Source organism: Staurois parvus, unplaced genomic scaffold, assembly GCF_062004578.1.
Source record: "Staurois parvus isolate SC_StPar_1 unplaced genomic scaffold, SC_StPar_1.0 ptg000025l, whole genome shotgun sequence".
Taxonomy (NCBI): Eukaryota; Metazoa; Chordata; class Amphibia; order Anura; family Ranidae; genus Staurois; species Staurois parvus.
This window is the reverse complement of record NW_028317821.1, coordinates 28,358,861-28,383,493: the sequence shown is the minus strand read 5'-3', so window position 1 is coordinate 28,383,493 and position 24,633 is coordinate 28,358,861.

Below are 24,633 nucleotides of genomic sequence, written 5' to 3'. Positions count from 1 at the left end.
GGGCAGTTTCAGTGGAGTGTAGTGAGCGAAAGCCAGACTGTAAAGGGTCAAGAAGGTTGTTGTCAGTGACGTAGGAGCTCAGGCGATTGTAGACTAAGCGTTCTAAGAGTTTAGAGGTAAACAGGAGCAGGGAGATGGGTCTTAAGTTGTTCAGGTTGGTGGGTTCCAGGGAGGGTTTTTTAAGTATGGGAGTGATATGCGCATGCTTTAGAGGGGAGGGGAAGGCACCAGTAGAGAGGGAGAGATTGAAGATGTGAGTGAGGGAGCATAGGATAGAAGAAGAGGGTGACCGTAGTAGTTGTGAGGGGACAGGATCCAGGGGGCAGGTGGTGAGACGGGCTTCTGAGAAAACTTTAGTGACCTCTTCAGTAGTAGCAAGGTCAAAAGAGGAAAGTGTTGAGTGTTGTGTGTGTGTGTGTGTATATATATATATATATATATATATATATATATATATATATATCAAATGTTTTGACTTGCATTTCTATTTTAAACTGGATAGGTTCTTTTACAAGGTGAGGGTTCATATACAGTATACTTTAACACATGCTTATATCAGCCAAGTAAAATCCAAAATAACAGGGTACATTTCACAGAGCCTAGTCAGCAGCAGAGAATTTTGGCCTTTGGCTCCAAACTTATACTCAGTCCTCCCCAGAACTATTTTCTAAATATCATCCCTCTGCTGCAATAACCCCTGCTGGGTCTCCTGTAGGGCTCTACATTTGCCACCCAAAAAAAAGAGGGCATAAGTACCTTTATCCAGACCGCATCCCTAATGTTCAATAGATACCCTTCCACTTTAGCCTCAACCCAAAGGATTTAGGCCTTTTGCACACAGGAGTTAAAAATACCATCTTTTTTTACTAATCTGAACACAGGTGCATTGTTGTCCATGGAACAATGAGCACAGCTGCGTAAAGATCAGTAATACAGCGGTGTAGCACCAACACTTTTAGGAAGTTTGTGAGGTCTATACTCCCCTCAAGACTGTAACTTGGAGTGCCAGGAACCTGTCCACTTCTTCACTCAGAGATACCCTGAATTTCCTTACTAGGAGGTAATAGAGAAGCAATTCTAAGGCCCATTTAATGACCAGATGTGCCAGATTCTGCTGCAGTGTATTTTTTCTCAGCCGTGGTTGACTTCCAACTGAAAAGACCGCAGGGTGCCCCTCTCCATGAATGACCTGCAACATAAGCTTTAAGTTCCACATCAGAGGCATCTGCCTGGATAACAAAAAGTCAGGAGCTATCAGGATAGGACTTTGGCAGTGCCAACTTGACCTCCGCAAGATCCTTTCAGTATTTTTGTTCCACTCTACCATGGCTGCTTCTGACTCTTGGTCAGATTGGTCAATGGTGCCAACAGGGCAAAATTAGGTACAAACTGTCTGTGGTATCCCACTATGCCCAGGACACCACTTATTTGATTTTTTTGTGAGAGGGTAGGGTTAATATTGTATACTCACTCTTTCCACTATGTCCCCAAGGTACTTTGCTCCCCCTTGCCTAAAGCACATTTTTTCCAGGTTTATTGTATAGCCCCCTCTCTTTAGGGATTCTAACACTGCCTGCACTTTAGGTATGTGGGATTCACAGTCCCTACTGAAAATGAAAATTTCATCCAAAGTCACCTAGGTGTATTTTCAATGGGGCCTTAACAGCTGAAACATTTCGGGCACAGTTTGAAGGCCAAAAACAATTTATTTGTACTGAAAGTGCCCCTCTGAGGTGAAGAAAGCCTTTTTGTTTACTCGGGCAGCCTTGGTTAAGGGTATCTGCCAATTTCTATATGTAAGGTCCAAAGTGGTGACGTATCAGACCATGCCTAGTCTTCCAATGAGCTTATATAACTAAGGCATGGGCTAGGCATTAAACTTTTACCCCTCATTAAGCTTCCAGTGATAATTGCAGAACTACAGAGTGCTTTTGGGCTTGGGGACCTACACAATTAGGCTTGATCACTCATTCTGAGTTCCTCAATTAGTCCTTAATTATTCCCAGAGTTTCTTTACCTCATCTGAAGCAGCCTTACTCTGAGCTTCTGAGATGTGACAAGGCCTAACCTAAACCTTGGCACAAGGCTGTCATGATGTCATTTGTAGTTGTAATAAATGGCGCAAGAGTGACACTATTGTGGATTGTATGTTCCTTGCTAAAGATCTGCAGCTGCAGATCCTCACTGAAGGGGATCTCGAGAGAATCCTGCTAACCAATTGACTTTTTTTTTTCTGTTGCACTTTTGTCTCTTTTCTATTGGACAAATGAACAGGAGGGAGGGCACAAAGCACTTAAATAGAGTAAAAAGAAAACATTCACTTTTATGAATAAAATAATCCACCATTACTCAGTATTAGCTGTTGTGCAAGCTCCCAAAGAGATGAACCTAAAGCTACATTTACACACCGTCCAAGTACTGACGAAAGCAGGTGAGCCAACAGTAGAGAAGATGACAGAATTGAGTGGCTGGAGCTGATGTCACATTTGAGACAATGGGAGGAGCATGGCAACGCATTTTGGGATGATTCCGCTTCTTTCACAAGCCTGCCCATACAGCAATACTACAGATTAATTTGGCATGGCACTTATTCTGACTCCAATTGTTGTATTAGTGAATTATCCCTTACTGAGACCACTATGTCTGTCCTGTGTAAGCAGATACAATCATCATGAACAGTCTTTATCAGATAGCTGAACTCTTCAAACAACTTTTTCTCATCCATGAATATCTTTATTGAATGCAGAAGACTACAACAGACAACAGGATGTGACAGATGCATGAAAGGATGGTATTTGCAGGTCAAAACATGTTAATGCATTCCCCATGAGAGCAGATTAACATGTGGCTGTGAGACTAGCAGCCATCTTCATCCTGTAATGCATGGCAAGAAGGAGGAGGAAATGCATCTTAAAAATGGGAGGGAACAGAGAAAAATATTGTGCCATAACCAAAATGACCACAAGATGGCAGTATATTAACCAATTATATGGAGGCTAATATACAGTGGCTTAACCACTTGAGCCCCAGAGGATTTACCCCCCTTAATGACCAGGCCTTTTTTTGCTGTTTGGCGCTGCACTAATTCAAATGATAATTGCGCGGTCATGCAATGCTGTACCCAAACAAAATTTACGTCCTTTTCTTCACACAAATGGAGCTTTCTTTTGGTGGTATTTGATCACCTGTGCGCTTTTTATTTTCTGCGCTATAAACAAAAAAAACACGAAAATTTTGAAAAAAAACAATTTTTTCTACTTTCAGCTATAAAAAATATATCGTAAACTCAAAGTTAGTCATAAATTTAAGCCAAAATGTATTCTGCTACATGTTTTTGGTAAAAAAAATCCCAATAAGTGTATATTGATTGCTTTGTGTGAACGTTATAGCGTCTACAAACTATGGTATAGATACTGTAATTTATGCCTTTTTTTGCTATACAGCGCTGCACTAATTCAAATGATAATTGCGCGGTCATGCAATGCTGTACCCAAACAAAATGTACGTCCTTTTTTTCACACAAATAGAGCTTTCTTTTGGTGGTATTTGATCACCTGTGCGCTTTTTATTTTCGGCGCTATAAACAAAAAAAACACGAAAATCTTGAAAAAAAAACAATTTTTTCTACTTTCAGCTATAAAAAATATATCGTAAACTCAAAGTTAGTCATAAATTTCAGCCAAAATGTATTCTGCTACATGTTTTTGGTAAAAAAAATCCCAATAAGTGTATATTGATTGCTTTGTGTGAACATTATAGAGTCTACAAACTATGGTATAGATACTGTAATTTATGCCTTTTTTTGCTATACAGCGCTGCACTAATTCAAATGATAATTGCGCGGTCATGCAATGCTGTACCCAATCGAAATTTACGTCCTTTTTTTCACACAAATAGAGATTTCTTTTGGTGGTATTTGATCAACTGTGCGCTTTTTATTTTTGGCGCTATAAACAAAAAAACACGAAAATCTTGAAAAAAAAACAATTTTTTCTACTTTCAGCTATAAAAAATATATCGTAAACTCAAAGTTAGTCATAAATTTAAGCCAAAATGTATTCTGCTACATGTTTTTGGTAAAAAAAATCCCAATAAGTGTATATTGATTGCTTTGTGTGAACGTTATAGCGTCTACAAACTATGGTATAGATAATTTGAAATTTACACAGCTTTTACTTTCTGACCGCCCATCACATCTCTTGAGGTGCTAAAATACCAGGATAGAACAAACACCCCCAAATGACCCCTTTTTGGAAAGCAGACACCCTAAGCTATCTGCTGAGAGACATATTGTGTCCATGGAAGATTTATTTTTTTTCCACAAGTTTCTGGAAAATGACAAAAACTTTTTTTTTGTTTTTTTTTTTACACAAAATTGTCATTTAAATGATTTATTTCTTGCACAAGCCATGGGTATATGTGGAATTATACCCCAAAATACATTCTGCTACTTCTACCGAGTATGAGGATACCACACGTGTGACACTTTTTGGGAGCCTAGCCACATACAGGAGCCTGAAATCCAATGAGCACTTTGAAAGCCTGAAAGTGCGTAACTTCTTCATTTCACTTCCCCACTACCTATCACAGTTTTGGAGGCCCTGACATGCCAGGATAGCATAAAACCCCCCCAAATGACCCCTTTTTGGAAAGTAGACACTCCAAGGAATTTAAAAAGAGGCATGGTAAGTATTTTGCAGATCTAATTTTTTCTCACAAGGTTTTGAAATATAAAAAAGAAAAGAAAAAATATATTTTTATTTTCTTTCTTCATTTTCCAAAAACTTGTGGTAAAAAAATAAATTCTTCTATTGATTCAACATGCCTCTCAGCAAATAGTTTGGGGTGTCTACTTTCCAAAAAGGGGTCATTTTGAGGGGTGGGGGCATTTTATGCCCAGCATTAGAGGTTTATGCCACACATCACTCACTCTTCTAACCACCTGAAGACCAAGCCTTTTCTGACACTTTTTGTTCACATTAAAAAAATCTGTATTTTTGCTAGGAAATTAAAGTGAACCCCCAAACATTATATATTTTCTTAGAGCAGACACCCTAGTAAATAAAATGGTGGGTGGTGCAATTTTTTATCTCACATATTACTTACACAGCGATTTTTCAAACGCAATTTTTTTAAAAAATATACACTTTTTTAATTTTAATGCACAAAATTACAATATATTGGCCAATTATTTGGTATGATATAAAAGATGATGCTATGCTGAGTAAATAGATACCAAACATGACATGCTTTAAAATTACGCATGCCCTGTGCAATGGCTACAAACTGCATACATTTTTAATATCTATAGGCAACGCTTTAAAAGCCTTTACAAGCTACCATTTTAGATTTACAGAGGAGGTCTAGAGCTATAATTACTGCCCTTGTTCTGACGTTCGTGGCGATACCTCACATGCATGGTGCAATCGCTGTTTCCATACTGGGAAAGGGTCAACGCTCACGACCGCAGGTGTGCGCGTGCGCGGATGGGCGAGGGTCCTTTTTTTTTTTTTTTTTCTTTTTTTTCTTTTTTACTGATTTATTTAATTATTTTTACACTGTCCCTTTAATTTATTTATTTTTTAATCACTTTTAATGCTATCTCAGGGAGGGGGAGGGGGGGCCATTTTCTCCGGCTGCTTGTAAAGGCAATTCTGCAGCTAATTAACCACTAGGAATGCTTTTACATGAAAGCCCATTGCTGGCTGAAAAAAATAAAACCAGGATGATGCCTGCAGCTGCAGGCATCACCCTGGTATAACCATTCAAAGTCCAGTGATGTACCAATACGTCACTGGTCCTTGTTGGGTGTATATGCTATGTTCTTTTTTTCTTTATGCAGCCTGTGGGCTGAATGAAAAAAAAGAGAAGAAATCTCTGCCAGAAAAAGTGTGTGGTATGCCCACCATTAGAAACCTCCCTCAATCCACCCACTTCTAATGGTGGGCACATATGAAATGTGCCAACAAATATAAAATATATATGCCGAAGCATGGGGGCCATCCACCCACTGGCCACCCCAGGCCCCCATGCTTTGGCATACATTCTCTTTTTTTTAACTGCGGATGAAAAATCTCATCCGACAGCACTGCACACACCTACTTATGTCTATTCTGAAAGCAAGACCCTGTTGCTGTCATAATAAACAGGTCAGTGCTGCAGTTTGACGTTCCTGCAAAGAAATCAACAATGGTTAACAATAAAACATAAACTCAATAAAACAACTTTATAAGGAAAAGTGTGTGGTGGTATGCCCACCATTAGAAACCTCCCTCAATCCACCCACTTCTAATGGTGGGCACACATGAAATGTGCCAACAAATATAAAATATATATGCCGAAGCATAGGGGCCATCCACCCACTGGCCACCCCAGGCCCCCATGCTTTGGCATATATTCTCTTTTTTTTAACTGCGGATGAAAAATCTCATCCAACAGCACTGCACACACCTACTTATGTCTATTCTGAAAGCAAGACCCTGTTGCTGTCAGAATAAACAGGTCAGTGCTGCAGTTTGACGTTCCTGCAAAGAAATCAACAATGGTTAACAATAAAACATAAACTCAATAAAACAACTTTATAAGGAAAAGTGTGTGGTAGTATGCCCACCATTAGAAACCTCCCTCAATCCACCCACTTCTAATGGTGGGCACATATGAAATGTGCCAACAAATATAAAATATATATGCCGAAGCATAGGGGCCATCCACCCACTGGCCACCCCAGGCCCCCATGCTTTGGCATATATTCTGTTTTTTATAACTGCGGATGAAAAATCTCATCCAACAGCGCTGCCCACGCTGACTTATGTCTATTCTGAGAGCAAGTTCCTGTTGCTGTCAGAATAAACAGGTCAACGCTGCAGCTGAAAGCATTCCTGCAAACAGAAATGGTTAACAATAAAACAACAATAAACCAGTGAAAGTCGAACAATCACAAAAATGACAACAACAAAAAAAACTATAACTATTTTTGGTTTTTATATTTTTTTATTTTTTTGGGGGGTATTTGTACTTTTATTTATTTTTTTTATTTTTTTAACTTTTTTTTTCCAAACTTCAAACATTTAAACAGCTGGTAGGGTCTCTCCAAATGCGATAGCCAGTTTCCTGACTACCTAACATCTTTTGAGACCCTGTGTAAATGTGCCCTGATCTGTGCCGTGCTGTACCCTATACTAATAGTTCACTAGTGTATGGTAGAGGCGGAAGCAGGGCTTGATGCAGAGGCCAGGTTGGCCAGGACAGGAGGGACAACAATAGCGGCTGTCACGCCTAATTCCACGTTTGCTGCAGACACGACATCTTTTTTGGGGTCTTCTTTGGGTTGGGGTACCAGGAATGGTATCGAGAAAATGTCTCTCATGCAGACGGCTAACTGCATCTGGGAGAGGGATTTGGGGCGTAGCACCTTCTGGATACAAAAGGGCCCTGATGTTCTCTAACTGGAAATTTAGGTATGATCCACTATGTCCAGTTGCTTTATAGAGAACAAAAGCATTATATAGAGCCAATTGAAATAAATAAACTGACACTTTTATGTACCAGCGTTTGGATTTTCGGGAAACTAAATACGGCTGCATCATCTGGTCATTGAAGTCCACCCCTCCCATGTTAAGGTTATAATCGTGGACACAGAGGGGCTTCTCAACAACACCAGCTGCCGTGGTAATTTGGACGGTCGTATCTGCGTGAATGGAAGACAGGAGGTAAACATCCCGTTTGTCCTTCCACTTCACTGCGAGCAATTCTTCATTTCTCAAGCAGGCTTTTTCCCCCTTTTTAAGACGGGTATTTACAAGCCGTTGGGGGAAGCCTCGGCGATTAGATTGCACAGTGCCACATGTGCAAATTCCCAAATTGAACAAATGTCTAAATAGTGGCACGCTTGAATAAAAACTGTCCACGTATAAGTGGTACCCCATATGGAAATAGGATGACGCCAAGTCCCAAACTATCTTGCCACTGCTCCCCATGTAGTCTGGGCATCCGGGGGGCTCCAAGTAACTATCTTTTCCCTCGTAAATCCGAAACTTACATGTATAGCCTGTTGCCCTCTCACAGGTCTTATACATCTTGATCCCATATCTGGCACGCTTGCTGGGGAGATATTGTTTGATTACAAGGCGGCCAGAATATTGAATGAGGGACTCATCGATGCAGATGTTTTTCTGGGGAGTATACACATCTGCAAATTTTTGGTTAAAGTGATTTACGAGGGGCCGAATTTTGTGGAGCCGGTCAAATTCAGGGTCACCCCGAGGACGACTGAGTGAGTTGTCGTAGAAGTGCATAAAACGCATTATACTCTCATATCTATGCCTGGCCATGGCAGCAGAGAACACGGGCATGTGAACAAGAGGGTCGGTGGACCAATACAACCGCAATTGATTTTTATCATTAATGCCCATGTTGAGGGTTAGGCCCAAAAAAACTTTAAATTCGGAAACCGTAATGGGTTTCCATGCGAATGGTCTGGCAAGGTTTGAATTTGGGTTGGCGGCGATAAATTGGCGTGCATATAAATTGCTTTGATCCACAATCAATGCATAAAGATCTTCTGTGAAAAACAGCTCAAAAAAATTAAGGGGAATTCCGGGTTGGGCAGTGAATGGGGGAAGTACGGGTGCTGCAGAATTTGTGGGCTGCCAATCGGGATTTGCAAGCACATCCGGAAGGACACTAGGGGCTCTACGGGCCTGTCTGCGAATTCTTGGTGGCCGCGGGACACTACTTGTGCTCGCCACCGCACCAGCTTGTACTGCACTTATGGGACTCGCCACGTCACCAAGTGATACTGCAGTGCTGGTATGCCTACGACCAGGACGTACTAGGCCGCTGGTGCTCGCCAGTTCACCAAAAGATACTGCGGCACTAGTACTGGCACTCTGCTGCATATGAGAGTCATCATGCATTTGTACCACCTCAGCAACCTGTGAATGGGATCGGGTACGCCTGACCTTAGCAGGGACCACTTCCTCGTCGTCTGAGCTAGCTGTCAGGGTGCCGCTGCTGTCTATAGGTTCGTATTCTGAGCCTGGTTCTGCCAGTGAGTCTTCCCCTTCGCTCTCACTTGACATGCTCAGAATCCTATAGGCCTCTTCACTAGTGTACCTTTGCTTAGACATTTTGGCCACTAAATTTACAGGTACCTAGTGCGACTCACGGGAAAAAGAGCGCCTGGCTGTCAGGGACTGCTTGAACCGCTACCAAAAATTTACCGACAAGTGCTAACAGATATCAGGCCTGATTCTGTGAACACTGCGGTTTTGTGTGTAATATGTATCAAGTGACAGTTATCTACTGACACTGCACTTGCCGGGGGAGAAGGGGGGGGCGTAGGGGCTAAACGCAGGTGCTGGCAGGTGTTGGGGCTGATCCCGCTAACACTGCGTTTTTGGGGATACTAAAGTAATGTGAATGCTGGTATAGCGCTGATCTGATCAAAGATATTGATCCAATCAGACACTATACTAGCAATGAAGGTTTAGCGTGCAAGTAAGCGTGTTCCTGGCAATCAAGGGGTCAAATGTGATTATTTGTGTACTAGCGGGCAAACTGGTGCTATCTGGGAGGGGCGCTAAAACTATCGGAAGTCACCAGTACCAAGTCACCAGTACCAATACAGTGATCAGTAAAAATCTGTTCACTGTAATCAATGACACTGGTGACAGGGCAGTGAAGGGGTTAACTGGGGGGGGGGGGTCAAGGGGTTAAATGGGATTACTGATGTACTGGCGGGTAAACTGGCGCTATCTGGGAGGGGCGCTAACACTATTGGAAGTCGCCAGCGACACTGATACAGTGATCAGTAAAAATTGGTTCACTGATCAGTGACACTGGTGACAGGGCAGTGAAGGGGTCAACTCGGGGGGGGGGGGCGCGATCAAGGGGTTAGACGGGACTACTGGTGTATTAGCGGGCAATCTGGCGCTATCTGGGAGGGGCGCTAACACTAACGGAAGTCGCCTGCGACACTGATACAGTGATCAGTAAAAATTGGTTCACTGATCAGTGACACTGGTGACAGGGCAGTGAAGGGGTCAACTCAGGGAGGGGGGGGGGGGGCGATCAAGGGGTTAGACGGGACTACTGGTGTATTAGCGGGCAATCTGGCGCTATCTGGGAGGGGCGCTAACACTAACGAAAGTCGCCAGCGACACTGATACAGTGATCAGTAAAAATTGGTTCACTGATCAGTGACACTGGTGAGAGGGCAGTGAAGGGGTCAACTCAGGGGGGGGGGGGCGATCAAGGGGTTATACGGGACTACTGGTGTATTAGTGGGCAATCTGGCGCTATATGGGAGGGGCGCTAACACTATCGGAAGTCGCCAGCGACACTGATACAGTGATCAGTAAAAATCGCTTCACTGATCAGTGACACTGGTGACAGGGCAGTTAAGGGGTTAACTGGGGGGGTGGGGGGGGGGAAATTAAGGGGTTAAATGGCTTTATTGGTGTACTGGGGGGCAAACTGGTGCTATCTGGGAGGGGCGCTAGCACTGTTGGAAGTCGCCAGCGACACTGATACAGTGATCAATAAAAATCGCTTCACTGATCAGTGACACTGGTGACAGGGCAGTGAAGGGTTAACTGGGGGGGGGCAATCAGGGGGTTAAATGTGTCCTAGACTGTGTTCTAACTGTCAGTGTGCTGTTTTACTCACGTTTAAATGTCTCTTCTTCTCTGTCTGGAACGGAATGTGTCCAGGCAGAGAAGAATGACATCATATCCTGCCCTGTGTAAATATCAACACAGGACAGGATAGGACAGGGACCGATCATCCGATTTCAGCCAGAAATCACTGGCTGAAATCTAATGATTGATCCCTCCTGGATCGAATCGGATCACCCGCGGGTCGGCGGGAGCGCGCGTGCGCGCCCCCTGCCGGCGAAAGTGTCGGGAGCGCGGAACCCGTTTTTAAACGTGGTTTTGCGCTCCACTGCCGCCCTGCATACGTATATACACAGTGGCAGGGCGGCAAGCAGTTAAGGAAATTAAGTATATAAATGCTCAATTCACAGTAATATGAACATTAACCATGACTATGCATTGTATTATATTTCTTACAACAAGTGTAACATCACACTCCCTGTCTAGTATTGTAAAATACCACTATATTATAACATAATGGTAGTTATGCGAGTGCAAACAAACAGTAGTACAATTTGCAGTTGTCTTGAAGAACTGAAAGACAAAAAGAAAGAACATGCATATACATGCAACAAAAATAACTGCAATGTAAGGCATCAAGTAGTGTCCATTAAAGTTCAAGGCACTCTCTTCTTGAGGTCAGAAACAGGATCCAATAAACCCAGGTAAGCAAGTTCAGTTCCTAAAAGGCATGAGCAAAACACGTTTAGTGATGGGTCTGATGAAAGTCTTTACAGTACCTTGTCTGGAAATTTTTACCTTTACCTTCTGTACCTTTCCATGATCACTAGGAATGGTCTTTACAATGAGCCCCATGGGCCATTCAATTCTTTGAGCTTGCTGGTCTTTGAGCAGAACAATGTCTCCAATTGGAAGATTAGATGTGTGCTCAGGCTTAGGTGCTAACCTAGCTTTGCCAAACAGAAACCCTACATGAGTTGGTTGAGAGAGTCTCTTAACTTGAGGTAGGCAACAGCTGAAAAGGCCTTCATAACAGCAGCACTGTTTGAGTCAGTCTTATGGTGTCTGAGGCTGGCCTCAGAAAGCATACCTTGAATCCTTTAGAGCAGGTCTATGGCTTCTTCATCTGTGGGTAAAGAATGGAATCCATTGTCCACATAGAAGTCTCTCTCAATGAAGCATCGGGCATCTGCACCATACTCCTTTTCTCCCTCAAGAGCAGTCATTCCCAATGGAATGGTGCTTCATTTCAGGACTGTTCTTTAGTGTTTGCTGAAGTGAGTTGAATCTGGATAAAGCTCATAAACGATTGTTTGGAAATCTGACTCAGCACAAAGAGGTAATGGTGAATCCCAGCTGTTAGATTCATCTTTGAAGAATTAATTGTCCATTATTGCGATGAACTCCCCATCTTCAACTGGCAAGGCTATTTTGTTGTCATAATGTGTAGCACAAAACACAGTGCTACCTAAGTTGTCATCGCAGGGGATAGGAGTAACATCAGATATCTGGATGATGTGAAGAGACTTCTCCTTTACTTCATAATGATGAGGGCATTGTCTGAAGTGAGATGCACACCCATATCTTAATCATTTTGAAGGAGCTGATCTCAGATGGCATGCGAGGGAAGGAACACAGAATGGGAGGGAACACAGAAAAAGATGGTGCCATAATCAAAATTGCCACTAGATGACAATATATTAACCAACTATACTGAGGCTAATGAACAATGGCTTAAGGAAATAAACTATATAAATTCTCAATTCACAGTAATATGAACATTCACCTTGGCTATGCATTGTATTATATTTTCATACAACGAGTGTAACAACACAGCACTTGTGGGACTACAAGAACCAGGGGATTTCCTGGATAGCACAAAACCACTAACTATCTGGGGCAGAGCATGGCAATAGAAAAGACAAGTACAACCATGATGGAAGTAGCATAAACAATAGAAAATTCAATAGAAAAAGATCATGATACTAATGATTAAAGGTACACTACTTGTGGAATGTCTGGTGTACAACATATAAATAAAATAAAAATAATGATAAAAATATACAGTATGTATGTGTACATAACAATTAAAGAAACAATATTAAATGTATCTTAAAAATCAAATATGAATCAAACATTCAGTACATTGTTATATCATTTCTGTAGGATTCATTTTGTTAAAAAAAAACTTTAGGTTGAAAAAAACAAACAAATTACCAATAAAATATTTACCTATAAGGGTATAAAAGATCTAAACAACTAAAACAACTAGAGCCAGAGGGGAACATTTAACTGGGGCAATTATACATAAAAAATCTCCAAAAGTCAATATTCAAAATTAAAAACAAGGGGAGGCTGAGACTGTGTTATACTAGGTGGCTCACATTACTGTATTTCCTTCACCTACTTAATTTATCACCATTGGGAATAATGTGTTTAAGGTGATATCCGGAATCTTTTGTGTTCAAAATCATTCTGCTTGTGGAAAGGTGTTTGGTATTACCTCAGTGAACTTATTGGGTTTTTCAGAAAAATGTCTGGGTATGCTATATTCTGAATTGACCTGTTATATGAACCTACGGTGTTCCCCGAACCTAGCACATAGAGGATCGATAGTGCACTCTACATAAAGAAGGCCATGTAGACAAGTGAGGAAATATTCTACATATTCTGTGGAGCAATTGTAGAAGGCCAGTACTGTAAATGTCTTACCATTTCCAATAAACATTTTTTGACCATGTGTGATGAGTTTACACTTAAAGTGGAACTTTACCCATAACAACTTGATAAGAAATAATGTTCTTTAGCAAGGAACATGCATTCCACATTAATAATTATGCTACCAAAATTAGTGCGTGCTGAAAATTGCCTCCAGCATTGTATATGTTTCTTCTTGCTGGAGACTGTTATTTTGCTGAAGCCCCTGAATATCAGTAAATCATAAAGCGAATCTAAACCCACCGATTTAACAGTTTCAAAAAACATTTACATTTCTGCAATGCTGGGATTGCTAACTGTAACATTTTCTTGTGCTGTCTACCAAACTGTCAAGCTATCAAATGGCTGGTGGTGTCATAACTGATCACATGTGCAGCATCATGGCAGTTGCAGATCAAACAAAAGCAGCTTTCTTCGCTATAATAGACAGGTTTAATTCCGCTTTAAGACTGTCAGCAGATTGGCCTCTACAAATTTGGCAGTGCCTAAAAATGCCTAACAATGGAGAGCAACTGACCATGTACAGAGCAGGATAAAAGAATGTATTACTGGATTTTCAACAGTATAGGCACTTATTTTTAATGTTTTACGTAGCTATACCTGCAAAAAGGGCCAGCCTGTCATGATCTAGCAGGACTCAGTTTTCTAACTAAAGTTCCATTTTAATATTTGTGAATTAGGAGTGCTGAACCTTTTGGAGATGCATTATAATGTGATGGGAGGTTTGCAGTCCTAGATGCTGCTCATGGGCAACTGTGGGGTCTTGCTGGACCCCAGGGGTGTTTATTGAAGTTTTCAAAGGGTGGGAGTGCCACACCAGCGTGTACAGTCCTTTAAAATATTTTATTTTGCAAACTCATTGGGAATTGCAAAAAAAAAAAAAAAAATTCAAACATGTATACAAGCTGAAATTCACAGGTAAGACATTTTTTCTTTCTACATTGAAAGGTGTCTATAAGATTTCGTAACAAGGTGTCTCCACTAATACTTGTTTTTACACATGTAGCAATCTTATTTGGGGCTACTATTTCTGAGATCTGGTGCCCTCCCATAAGCAAATTTTGCTCTGGGGAAGTATAGGCCCTAATTGAAAATCCTGCAACAAAAATGTTTTTAAAAAATACTTTCCATTCCATTTATACCGGTTGTGAAATTGAGCAACAAATTTATATGGTTTTCTTACTTGACACTTTTCATTGACTGATGGGATCAGGTATGATTGGTATGCTTCCTCAATTGCTTGCTGAGGATTGCCCTTATCTGTAAATGTCATTAATAGTACCTAACTCTAGATGATGTTATCATCTTGCAGAGTACAATTTTTTGTAAGCTTAAACAATTGGCTTTTTGGAATGTTCTTTATCCACCTAAGATGGTGACAACTGGTGGAGTGCAGTTATAAATTCTCAGCAGTGGGCTTAAAGTATTTTTTTTCACAAGTATGAAAGTGATTAACTTGGAATGTAGCTCTAATTCCAGGAAGACGATGTGGTATCGTACACATATGTAAAAGAAAAGCTAAAAGCATTCCTATTATAATATTTAACAAAATTAACTATAGAGGTGGGTGGGCCATCCCAGATGACAATATCATCTATATATCTTCCACAAATACAAGGCGGTGGGAAAAAAAGGGTTATTTAATTATCATAACTGTTTGCAAAATGTGTGCCCATTGTAGTGGCATTATCTGTAAGTAGTAGCTATCAAATGAAAAATTATGTTCTAAGCAGAACTTTTTATACTCCAGGACAAAGTTTGCTTGTTTGTAATGGAGATCTGAATTGGTGTATAGGAAATATTGAACAACACGAAGGACAACCTCATGGGGGATAGAAGTGTTGACTGAAAAAACTTCTAGGCATAACCAAAAATAGGTGGATTTCCAATGATATGTATAGTGCACCCCTGTAGGAACTAGTGGTGAATTCAGTCCTATTTCCCCCACTTAGAGCGCATACAGCCAAGCACACAGCATTTTCTTCACTCTTCCACTAGCTCCAAAGAACAGTCTAGAGGTTTCTTTTTGGGTTTTTACTGGGAATGATAAACTTGGAGAGGGAGAGGAAGCATGGGGCACCCCAATAAAATGTAGAACTGAATTACTTCAGTTCTATTGTTAGCTTTCATTTATTGTTAGCTGTAAACAGCAAGCACATACGGGAAAAATAAAACTGCTCAATTTTAAGAGAGTTAATTTTCCAAGGCTGAGAGCTGCTCTCCAAGACTTAGACGGGAGGAAATATTGGCATCAATGAACACAACACAGAAATGGGAGTTCTTCAAAAAGACTGTATGTGAACACACTGCAACATATATTCCCATGGGCAAGAAGGTTAAAAGGCTAAAAATCAAACCTATGAGGCTTATGGCCAAAGTTAAAAAAGCTATAGATAATAAGAAAAGAGCTTTTATTAAATATAAAAATGAAGGAACACTATCATCATTTAAACATTACAAAGAATATAACAGAATATGCAAAAAAGAAATAAAGGCCGCACAAATTGAAAACGAACGACAGATTGGAAAAGATAACAGGACCAACCCCCAAACATTCTTCAAATATATTAATAGTAAAAAGGTCTGGTCCAAGCATGTAGGACCTTTACAAAATAGGCTAGAGTGGGTGACTGGGGACAAAGAGAAGGCACATTTATTAAATACCTTCTTCAGCTCTGTGTATAGAAAGGAGCATGGGGGAGCTCTTGTCCATTATAGGGATGGTATTGACACAGCTCAAGATGATCCACATTGGCTCACATTTGATATGATCCAAAAATATTTAGACAGAATAAAGGTGAATAAAGCACCTGGACCAGATGGTATACACCCATGGGTCATTAAAGAATTGAGCTCTATCGTTTCAAAGTTATTGTTTCTGATTTTTATGGACTCTTTAATATCTGACATAGTACCACTGAATTGGCGTAAGGCCAATGTGTTGCCAATATTTAAAAAGGGGTCAAATTTTTACCAAATAATTATAGACCTGTTAGTTTAACTTCTATAGTTGGGAAGAGAGTATAATAAAAGACCATATATATAAGTTCTTTCTGGGAAAAAATATTTTTAGCAACAGACAGCATGGATTCATGAAAGACTGGAGTTCTGGTAGATCACAAGCTTAATAATTGCATGCAATGCCAAGCTGCGGTTTCTAAAGCGAGCAAAATCCTCTCTTGCATTAAAAGAGGTATAGACTCCAGAGAGAGAGATATCATATTACCCCTGTACAAATCATTAGTAAGACCTCATCTGGAAAGCAGTAAGAGCTCCCTCAAGAGTTGGTTCTGGCCATCTCAGTGGATTGCTTTAAAAAAGGTCTGGATTCATTCCTAGATACACAGAATATAACTGGATATAACATTTATAGGTAAAGTTGATCCAGGTAAGGGAATATCCAATTGCCTCTCAGGGGATCAGGAAGGATTTTTTCCCCTGCAAGAGAAAATTGGATCATGCTTTGCTGGATTTTGTTTTGCCTTCCTCTGGATCAACTTTGGGTGTAGGATTATAACTTTTTTTTTTTTTTTTATGGTTGAAGTGGATGAACTTTTTGTCTTTTTTCAGCCAGACTACGTAACTATGTAACTTTAGGAGTCCTCAACTTTCTGGCTGCACAGTAGAAAAAGAAATGTCCCACTTGATCTCTATGCTTATGGTGACTAATAAGCCTTACAAAGTTTAACCACTTCAGCACCGGGCACTTTCACCCCCTTTCTGCTCAGATCAATGTTCAGCTTTCAGCGCTGTCACATTTTGATTGACAATTGTGCAGTCATGCAACACTGTAACCATATTATTTTCATAATTGTTTTCACAGAAATAGAACTTTCTTTTGGTGATATTTAAAGTGGTTGTAAAGGTTCAAGGCTTTTTACTTTCATGCATTCTATGGCCATTCTATGGCTGCTTTCAATCACAGCCACTGAGCCAATGATAAGAGAGAGGGGGCAGGGCCAAGTGAATGGACACACAGTGCAGTGGGTGTCCCCATAGGAAGCTGCTTACTGTCGGGGCAGCCAACAAGAGGTAGGGGCCAGGACAGCCAAAACCATTGCACAACGCAAGTAAGCATAACATGTTTGGTATTTTTAGAAAAAAAAATGTAAGCCTTTAGTATTGCTTTAACCAGTTACCATCTGCCCTATAGCAGTCTGATACAGGGTGGACTCCCTGCACAAAATCTTATATATAAATGTGATCTGCGCTCCCGCCATTTTCACGGGCAGATCTGCAAATGAGAAAATGAGATCTGCAAAATACTTACTATGCCTCTTATTAAATTCCTTGGGGTGTCTACTTTCCAAAAAGGGGTCATTTGGAAGGGTTTGGTGCTATTCTGGTATTTCGGGGCCTCTGAAACTGTGACAGGTAATGAGGAAGTGAAATGAGGAAGTTACATACCTTCAGGCTTTCAAAGTGGTCATTGGATTTCGGGCTCCTGTATGTGACTAGGCTCTCAAAAAATCTCACACATGCTGTATCCTCATACTTGGTAGAAGCAGCAGAATGTATTTTGGGGTGTAATTCCACATATACCCATGGCATGTGTGAGCAATGTACAATTTAAATGACAACTTTGTGCAAAAACTTTCAAAAACCTGTGGAGAAAAAAAATCTTCCATGGACTCAAAATGCCTCTCAGTAGATACCTTTCCGAGAAGGGATCAATGGGGAGTTTTTGTATTGCCCTAGCATTTTAGCACAAGAAATGTGAGTGGCAGTCAGAAAGTAAACGCTGTGTAAATTCCAGTCCATACCATAGTTTGTAGATGCTATAACTTTCACACAAACCAATTAATATACACTTATTGGAATTTTTATTATCAAAGAAATGTAGCAAAATACATTTTGGCCTACATTTATGACAAACTTTGAGTTTATTGGAGATTTTTTTTTAAAGAAATTAGAAAATATAGTTTTTTTAAAAAAAAAAATATTTTTTGTTTATAGTGCAAAAAATAAAAAACCCAGAGGTGATCAAATACCAACAAAAGAAAGCTCTATTTGTGGGAAAAAAATGACATCAATTTAATTTATATACAGCACTGCATGACCATGCATCCATGTCCAGGGAGATTAGCCACAGTGCCATGGGCTGTAAACTTCTTGACAATGGACATAGGAACATTAGGATCTCTGGAGATAGACTTGTAACCTTGAGATTGTCCATGCTTTTCCACAATTTTTGTTCTCAAATACTCAGACAATTATTTGCTGCTCTTTCACTTCTCCATGCTTCATGTGGCACACAGAGACACACAACAGAAAGGTTAAGTACATTTTTCACCATTTTGACTGGTTTCCGTTGTGATTTATATACTGTCAGCACCTGCTAATTGATACAGGTGAGTTTAATTGCAAATTACAGGAGCATCACAAACTTGGAATGTAGTTATTTCTTACTGTTTTGAGAAGATAAATAATGGGCGTGGTCACAAATAGTGCTGTCATCCCTTGTAGAAACCATACATGGAGATACCCTCTTTTTGATGGGATTTTTAAGGCACAAACAAAGCAAATGGAACAACTGAGCACATAAAAGTTTTATAAAACCATCCTTTATTAGACACAGAGTATTTAAAAGTTACCACAGACATGCATAGTGTGGCGGTTATACAATACATATCTGTTACAGTTAAACAACACAGATCTCTCCCCTGTCAACACCTGCACACTGCTTTGTATGGCTCTGCCCCGTAGTACTGACATACTGTATGATCTCTGGTGATTAAATTACATTTTTGATGGGGATTGTGTATGAAATGCTGATTCCTGCAAACTTAAAACTAACCTGTGCCAGAGGTTGGTGAATTTTGGACTGCCCAGACTTCATTACTGTCACAATCATCATTTGGCATATTTATAATTATGCTCCTTGAGGGTCAAGGGTCTTTTTTACCCACCTGTTCAGACTCCTTCCTCCCCACAGTTTCCAGAATTTGAGAAAATATCCTATGGTTGTAGGATGTACCTCATTTCTTTCCAGTGGGTAGATCTTTATAACTCCATAGATGTAGATGACCCATATTTGTCACAGGTCCTACCTCAACAAACCAGGGTATTGTGTACCAGGGTTACCACGCCCTCTAAGTCTAGGAGAGTGCAATGGAATTGCACAGAGCAGGTAAGTATAAAACTGTTTGTTTTTTTTAAAATGGCCTTGATTCTCTTCTTTTTGGGTCCCCTGCCAGTGTTCCTGGCTTCTTCTATTCTCTGTGTGCCACCATAGGAAGCCACTTCCTATTGTGGCACACCTGGGAGTGAGCTCCTGAGATTCGCTGCCTGGGGTTATAGACACAGACAGCACATCTCAGACCCACCCCCTGGTCCCTTGTCATGGGATTTGACTGACTGCAGCAGGAGTCAATGGCTCCTACTGCTCTCAGCCAAGCCTGAGAAGAAGGGAGAAAGCAGCTACAGTGCTGGATAGAGTGAGGGCTCAGGTAAGTACTACCTAATGCATTCTTTACATTAAGGGAAAAATGTTTAAGGTAAAAAAATGTTTAGGATTCAGAACCACTTTAAATAGTGGTCTGCGCTGGAAAAGAATGCTTGTTTCATATACTTTCAAGATGTTTTGTATATCCTGGATTTGGGTCCACAATTTATACGGGTTGAGCATTCAATGTGTGCATCATTTGAAGCATGTGAACAGTTAATATTACAGATGATAATGCATATTAGATACATGTGCCAATAAAAAACCTGTGGGAGTTGAAATAAGTACCTCAGCCTTTGATGTGCTTATTATAACCATACTGCAATGCCTTTATTAAAATGAAAAGATGATCGTAATACAGCACCGTTTATCAAGTCAATATGCTTCATGTATGACATTGATGTTTACTTTGAAAAAGTTTTAGTAGAAAATATACTGTACATACAGTCGATTTCAGCTACATGATGACGATCCATGTTGACCTACTCCAGTACATATAAAGCATTTTTCTCATGAAAATCTCTACCATTTATATGACAATCCCCTCCCACATGGAAGAAAAATATATTTGAAATATATTTTAAAAATATTCTTCCAAAATATATTGACATATATTTGAAATGCTACAATTTTGGCCATATTCAATATATTCAATATATTTCAACATATACTACAATATATATATATTATATATATATATATATATATATATATATACTGTATATACAGTATATATACTGTTTTTCATATATTTTGTAATAAAAACACATTTCAACATACAGTATATATATATATATATATATATATATATATATTTTGAAATATATTGAATATGGCCAAAATTGTAGCATTACAATTATATTACATGTATTGACCACCAGGGAGTGGTAATAAGATAACCAGGAAAAGGTTTAACTATTAAGATGTACAGTATGCTCTTAATTTTGTTAACAACTGGAAGGTAAATTTGGATGAAGTTTTCTCAGTTTCACAACTATCTACACATGATAATTTAGAAATTTATTTTAAAAGGGTAGGTTATACTATGGAGAAGCAAGTACAACTTTGGTGGGATATAGTGACTTTTGAGAAATACCTGGAAGATATTATTACACCAAGATGTCTCAAATGGGACTTGGCTCCCAATGATGGTTTACTAGATGTGTCAGGGCTCTGTCCACAGCAGAGGTACTGGCACTCCTGCCAGTACCTTGCATGGCCGCAGAAGTGCACGTTGGTGAAAATCTATGCGCATTGGCGCACAGATGTGAGCCGGAACACGCATTGGCTCAGTTTGGCGCCAGACAGCCTTTATAAGGAGGCCCATCACTCCCTCAAATTGCTGGTTGATCTCTGGCTCCCCAGTACCTTTGTCCGTGTTCCCTTGCTACTGTAATTTCCTGTTACTGATTCAGCTTGCTCTTGAACCTGTCGTCTCTGCCTGTCTCCTGACTTGACTCTGGCTTGGCTAATGGATATTCTCCCCCGCTTTTCTGTGTATGACCCCGACTATCCTATTGACTACATCTGCTCCAATCTCCACCTGGCACTTGACCTTGGCTTTGAACCGACTATTCTAAGATCCACTGTTACCCTGAAGGCTTGCATACCTCTCACAGGCGCCACCTGTCTGCAGACTCTATTCCAGTGCATCAGCTGTGCTCCTGGGTGCACCTCTGGCAAGCACTCCTACAGGCGACCTGTGCTACTTTGGGCCCGACTCTTGCTGTCCCATATCCTGGGGAGTCTGGAACTTAGCTGAAAGGAAAGCCCTCTCTCCACTGGCTTCTAACACCAGGTACGTGATAAGATGAAGAATCTGAAAAGGAATGGAAGTCTCTCTTCCAAACTTGTGAGAGACAATTACTGAGAATGTTGTTAGCAAGGAAAAAGAGGAAATTAGGTAAAGTAAAAGGAAAAATATTAGAGAAAATAGATCCTTTTAGAGAAAGTAAAGAACATGGTGACTTAATGCAACAATTACAGGACCAAGTGCCGAAAAAGGATTTGTAGGTTAAAAAGAAAAACCATAAAAAATATGTGAGAGATATGGGGGATTATCAAACAAATAGGATCTATAAATGGCAGGATAACATTATGGAAGGCAATCCATCAGTAGAATCATCCCCAGCGAGATCTCTACAAGAAAATTGGAATAATAATACAAGGAGACAAGATCCAAGAGAAATAAACTAGAGGAGACCCCAACCATATGTACAAGGTCAGAAGAATGAAAAAATGCCATATAGAGGCCACACAGAGACACAGAGGGGTGACAAAATGCCATATAGAAACCCCTTGATGACATGGAGACAGGAAGAATATAAGTATCAGTACAACATCCCAATACAGAATAGGTTCCAGCCATTGGAAGATTGGAGGAGGGAGGGACCTAGTTATGGTAGGAGCCCTAGGACCAATGGTGATTTTTTTCGGAGGGATTTCAGAGGGAGACCTCCAGGATACCAACCCAGAATACCATATCCCCCACCCAGGACCCCTGTTTACAATCAAGATTTGGAGTGGGGACCTCAGAGAGACCAACATTATCACATGAGAGGAGGAGAGAGGGAATACAGGAGAAGTCCTATAAGAGACCACCAAGGAGGAAAGGAGGGGAGAGCAGAAGGCACCAACAAAAAAAGGAGAGACATGTAGGGGAAGGAAATTACAATTTGAGTTCAGCCTCCTAATCTAAAGAAGAAACTGCTGTCTTAGATTTGGGGCTGAAATCTGCCCCTAAATCTAATTTGAAAAAGTTCCATGTTTATATAGATCTAAATAAATATGTGAGGAACATTAAATGGTATTTCGTCTTCCTTCAAGGAATCATATGTAGTGGCTTAAGGAATAAATCTACCTTTAATCCTCCAGGAACATCCAACCATAATGTTGAAGTTTTTAAACAAATGGTGGATGAGGATTTGAGGGAATTAGAGATTAAGAGGTATAGAGATGAGAATATAATTTACCAAGGGATGGAACAATTAGAAAAAAGAAATATCATTATACGTCCAGCTGATAAGGCAGGAGATGTAGTACTCTTGGATAGGAAAGATTACGAGGAAGAAATTAGGCAGATTTTAAGTGATGTATGTACTTATGAAGAGTTAAGGGGGAATCCAGCTAGGAGATTTAAAAAGGAAATGAGTGGTTTGGTGGAAAGAGCTAAGACAAACAATCTACTGACTAATAAGGAAGCTAAATATTTTGTTCCTTTTTGTTGTAGAGTTCTGATTTTTTATTATCTACACAAGATTCATAAGAGCCTCACACAACCTCCAGGTAGACCAATTGTAAGTGGAATCGATTCAGTGCATTCAAGAGTAGGTGAATATGTTGATATTTATTTACGGCCAATAGTGAGCCAGATGCCAGCATATTTAAGGGATGGACAGGATGTGATAGATATATTAGAGAACATGGAAGTAGGAAGAACTATAATACTGGCTACCATAGACGTTAATTCCCTTTACACGAGTATAAAACATGAAGATGTGGTGGATGCAGTAAAATGGGCCTTCAAAAGATACACAAATATGCAGAGAAAAAAAAAAAACTCTGATCCAATTGTTGTAGATTGGGATGCATAGAAATGATTTTTAATATGATGGTAATTTTTACATCCAGAAAAAAGGTGTTGCAATGGAAGCAAAGTTTGCACCTAGTCTTGCTAAGATTTTTATGTCAAGGTGGGAACAGGAAGCAATTTTTGGACAGAAATGGGAGGGGTTTAAATTGTGAAAGAGATTTATAGATGATATATTGTTAATCTGGGAGGGTAATATGGATTATTTTAACAATTTCTTCACACTTATAGAGTCTAACCCTTGTGGCTTAGAATTCTCCAAGATGGTTGACATGCATTAAGTTAATTTTTTTGGACTTAAACATCTTTTGTGAAGAGGGAAGAATATATACTAAAAAATATTTTAAGATCACTAACCGTAATGGTTATATCCCAACTTTTAGTTGTTATCATCCCCTTTGGATAGGTGGTGTCCCAAAGGGACAATTTTGTAGAAATATGAGAAATTGTTTGAAATTAGAAGACTATATAGCACAATCAGAAATTAATACAGCACGATTTATTGAGAAAGGTTATGATCCTGACAAATTAGAATAAGCACGATTTGAAGTGAGTAAAAGATATATGGGGGAAAAAGAAAAAAAAGTAAATCGAAGAATAAAATGAATACAGGAAAAAATGTGGAATATGCATTTATTTCTGATTTCAACTGTCAATACAGAGACATGGAAGGTATCGTCAGGAAATATTGGTCTATCATTAGGAGAGATAAAATATTGGGACCTTTGGTTGCCAATAAACCACATTTCATCTATAGGAAGTCATCTAATCTGCATACTAAATTAGTTAAAAGTGTTATTTCACCACCTAAGAAAACCATATGTTCAATTTGAAAGGTTTTTTTCCCCTGCAAAAAAAGGTAGTATTTGCAAAGCTACTGGAATAAAAACAAGAAAAATTTAATTTTTTGCATCCCAGACTACAGCAAAGGAATACAATATTAAGAAATGTATCACAAGTACTACATCTTTTGTGACGTATTTACTGATGTGCCCTTGCAAATACCAGTATGTAGGTCAAACGACAAGACAGTTACATGTAGGTTGAGGGAACATGTTGCCAATATAAAGAGAGGCAAAAGAGGTCAGTTTATTTAGACACTTTAGAGAGGTTCACAACTCCTCACAACTGCAATCCATTTTTATGATAATTACTGTATGTGGCATAGATATGGTGGAAGAACATTGTAGGGGAAGTAACAGAATGAGAGAAATAAAAAAAAATGAAACGTTTTGTATATCTAATTTATGAATTAGATACTATGA